This window comes from Nycticebus coucang, chromosome 8 (assembly GCF_027406575.1).
Source record: "Nycticebus coucang isolate mNycCou1 chromosome 8, mNycCou1.pri, whole genome shotgun sequence".
Taxonomy (NCBI): Eukaryota; Metazoa; Chordata; class Mammalia; order Primates; family Lorisidae; genus Nycticebus; species Nycticebus coucang.
In genome coordinates this window covers 101,290,460-101,295,002 of record NC_069787.1, presented here as the reverse complement: position 1 = coordinate 101,295,002, position 4,543 = coordinate 101,290,460, and the positions used below count along the sequence as shown (strand labels likewise).

At 40.7% G+C, this 4,543-nt stretch overlaps 1 pseudogene; it reads right to left on the bottom strand.

Annotated features, from left to right (window-relative positions):
* Positions 1-363: 363 nt before the first annotated feature.
* LOC128592657 (60S ribosomal protein L30-like) lies at positions 364-711 on the bottom strand (annotated as a pseudogene).
* Between the last annotated feature and the right edge of the window lie 3,832 nt (positions 712-4,543).

Genomic DNA, 4,543 nt, shown 5'->3' with positions numbered 1-4,543 from the left:
TCGGGTTTTGTTTTAAATTGTAATCCAGCATCTAACTTCCCATTAACATCCAGCTTTATTGAGTAAACTGAAAATATTCCATCATTTACAATGGCTTGATTTTTTTTAAAGGGCATTAAAAATCTCACCCATTAAGTCATTTGATACTGGTATGTTTTTCAGTGGTAGATCTTTTATAACATTTCCAATCATTTATGATAATTGGTCTTTTCAAATTTTCTATTTCTTCTAGGGCCAATTTTGGAACTCTGTTTCCAGAGAATCATTCATTTTCTCTAAGCTTTCAAATTTGTTCTTAAAAACCTATATGTAGTATTCTCTTTCTAAGAAAAAACAATTTATTAAAACAAAAATACACATGATTTACTTTTCACCAGTCTGTTCTGGCATGCTTCTAATGATATCAGAGTCTCCTGGATCAGCGATGACCAGTGTGCACACCCTGTAATGTTTTCCACATGCTGTGCCCAATTCAATATTATTGCCACTGTAGTGATGAACACCAGCTTTGGCTAACATGGCATAGGAATCTATTTCAGATTTCCTCAAAGCTGGGCAGTTGTTGGCGAGGATGACCAATATCACTTTGCCTTGTCTGATCATCTTCAGAGCCTACTTGTACCCCAACACATACTTTCCACTTCTCATAAGGAGCTGGAGTCTTTAGTTGATTGACTCCAGTGACATTTTCGTCTTCTTTGCAGCCACCATCTTCCTGCCTTAGATGCAGGATGGCCCCCAACCAAGACCATCCGCCAAGATGGCTGGGGAGTGAGAAAGGCTATATGTAGCCTTTGTAATTATTTTATTTTATTTTTATAAATTTATAATTATATATATTTTTAAGCTCTTCTTCTTTTTTATTTATTTATTTTTTGTGGTTTTTGGCTGGGGCTGGGCTTGAACCAGCCACCTCCAGCATATAGAACCGGCGCCCTACCCCTTTGAGCCATAGGTGCCACTCCTATAATTATATTATTTTATTTTACTTATTTATTTATTTTCTATTTATTTATTTATTTTTGAGACAGAGTCTCAAGCTGTCGCCCTCAGTAGAGTGCTGTGGTGTCAGAGCTCACAGCAACCTCCAACTCTTGGGCTTAAGCGATTCTCTTGCCTCAGCCTCCCAAGTAGCTGAGACTACAGGTACCCACCACAATGCCCGGCTATTTTTTGGTTGTAGTTCTCATTGTTTGGCCGCCCCGGGCCGGATTCGAACCTCACAATTCTGGTGTATGTGGCTGGCACCTTAGCCTCTAAGCTACAGGCGCCAAGACCTTTATAATAACTTTAATCTCGGAGAGGCGGAGCAAGATGGCAGCCGAGTAACAGCTTCCTTGCATCTGGGCACCGTGAGTCTGGGGAGATAGGACTCCAGGCATCTCTGCCTGGTGGGATCTGCCTATCATCACCCCTGTGAGGATACAGGGAGTCAGCAAGAGACCTCTGGACCCCAAGAGGAGAACTAAAACAGTGCAAAAATGGCAAGTGGTTGCGTGTGTTCAATCCGTCTAAACCCGCCCATAACTGTAAGTTCAGTAGCAGCGAGACTGCAAACCAGAAAGGCCTTACCTGTGAACTGTTTTGGTGTCTTTGGACTTGGCACTCAGTTGAACTGCCTTGGGGAGAGCCTGAGCGGGAGTGTGGAGAATTTTGGCCGTTGTCTAGGGCCCCAGTCTGAGCCGCTGAGCCAGACGGAGCTAATAGTGTTTGGCTGTGGGTCACAGGGAGCCATTGTGAGCCATCTGCCCCGGCAAGCTCTGCCCTCATGGTCGCAGAGCTAGAATCAGGTGGAAGCTGGTAACCCAGTGACCAAGTAGCCTAAGGGTGGGGTCTGAGCTGCCTTGCAGCCCTAACCCTCAGGGGCAGAGTGAGACCGGTTTTGGCACGCTGGGTAAGTGGATAACCACTTCAGCAGTGATTCCAGTGACAAGCACTTTCCTGGGAAAGCTTCTGCTCAGCAAGTTTACAAGTTCAAAGTGCCTTTTAAGTGGGCCAAGAGAGATTTAGGGTATCTACCTGCTGGGGTTTGAGAAATCAGCAGCCTCCAGTCATATCAGAACTGTGATTAACATCTCATACCCCAGAAGACCATGTGTTGCCCAGACAATATTCAATAACATATACATACTGCTTTGGGTTTGGTTGTGTTTTTTTTGTTTGTTTGGTTGGTTGTTTTTTTTGTTTATTTTGATGTTGTTGATGTTGTTTTGTTTTGTAATTTCAACCTTTTCCATACAGATCCTTTTTCTTTCTCAATTTTTCTAGTTTAAGTATAATCTCCCATTGCTGCCTTTTTCAATAACTAGAACTTCATTTTTGCTAGTGTTTCTACCGCTATTATTTGGTTTTTCACCCAATTTTATCCCGTAAAGTTTTCTGTTTATTTGTTTTGATTTGATTTATAGCATTTTTGTCTTTCCTCTCTACTTGGTGGAGGTGGGGTACTGTGTCTGATCAGGTTAGCAAAGAGCTGCTGACCTCAAGGGAACCACCCAACTGGGCACCCCGAAAAGGTTGTGTCAAAGTACCCTACTGTACACCTATATTGCTCTGTCTCCCTGTTTCTGTGCCTCTCTTCTTTCTGTCAATATTCCTTTTACCCACCCCCTCTCCTTTCTCTATTTTTCTTTTTTTTTCTTATCACTCGCTCCTCCCTTCTTTCATCCCTTTTTTGCTCTTCAACCTTCTCACCGTACTGGTCCTGTAACCCTTAGTCCACAGGCACAAGAACTTAAAGAGCAAGAGGAAGTGAAAGCAAAATTAAGGCAAGGAAACAGATAAAAGAAATCCCTCATGAGGAAGAATCAGCAGAAAACTCCAGGCAACATGAAGAACCACTCCAGAACAACCCCTCCAAGGGAACATGAGGTAGCTACTGCAGATGAGTCCACCTATAAAGAAATGTTAGGAATGACAGAAAGGGAATTTAAAATACACATGTTGAAAATAATGAAAGAAATGATGGAAACAATGAAGGAAACTGCTAATAAAGTGGAAAATAACCAAAAGGAAATCCAAAAACAGAACCAAATAAGAGATGAACGATATGAAGAATATAAAAAGGATATAGCAGAGCTGAAGGAACTGAAACAGTCAATTAGGGAACTTAAAGATGCAATGGAAAGTATCAGCAACAGGTTAGACCATGCAGAAGAAAGAATTTCAGAGGTAGAAGACAAAGTTCTTGAGATAACTCAGATAGTAAAAGAGGCAGAAAAGAAGAGAGAGAAAGCAGAACGTTCACTGTCAGAATTATGGGACTTTATGAAGCGTTCCAACATACGAGTTATAGGAATTCCAGAAGGGGAAGAAGAATGCCCCAGAGGAATGGAAGCCACACTAGAGAATATTATAAAAGAAAATTTCCCAAATATCACCAAAGATTCTGACACACTGCTTTCAGAGGGATATCAGACCCCAGGTCGCCTCAACTCTAACCGAGCTTCTCCAAGACACATTGTGATGAACCTGTCCAAAGTCAAGACAAAAGAAAAGATTCTGCAAGCTGCCAGGAGTAAGCGCCAGTTGACCTACAGGGGCAAATCCATCAGAGTGACCTCAGACTTCTCTAATGAAACTTTCCAAGCAAGAAGACAATGGTCATCTACCTTTAATCTACTTAAACAGAACAATTTCCAGCCCAGAATTCTGTACCCTGCTAAGCTAAGCTTCAAAATTGACGGAGAAATCAAATCATTTATGGATATACAAACATTGAGGAAATTCACCACAACAAGACCAGCTCTACAGGAAATACTTCAACCTGTTCTGCACACTGACCACCACAATGGATCAACAACAAAGTAAGAACTCAGAAATTAAAGGACAGAACCTAACCTCCACACTGATGCAAAAGATAAAACTAAGCAATGGACTCTCACAAAATAACATGAATAGAATACTACCACACTTATCAATTATCTCAATAAATGTTAATGGCTTGAATTCCCCACTGAAGAGACATAGAGTGGCTGACTGGATTAAAAAACACAAGCCATCCATTTGCTGTCTGCAAGAAACACACCTGGCTTCAAAAGACAAATTAAAGCTCCGAGTCAAGGGTTGGAAGACAATTTTTCAGGCAAATGGAATTCAGAAGAAAAGAGGAGTTGCAATCTTATTTTCAGATACATGTGGATTTAAAGCAACTAAAGTCAAAAAAGACAAAGATGGTCACTTTATATTGGTCAAAGGAAAAATACAACAAGAAGACATTTCAATTCTAAATATTTATGCACCCAATTTAAATGCTCCCAGATTCTTGAAACAGACCTTACTCAGTCTGAGCAATATGATATCTGATAATACCATAATAACAGGGGACTTCAACACTCCTTTTACAGAGATGGACAGATCCTCTAAACAGAAATTAAACAAAGATATAAGAGATTTAAATGAGACCCTAGAACAACTGTGCTTGATAGACGCATATAGAACACTCCATCCCAAAGATAAAGAATATACATTCTTCTCATCACCCCATGGAACATTCTCCAAAATTGATCATATCCTGGGACACAAAACAAGTATCAACAGAATC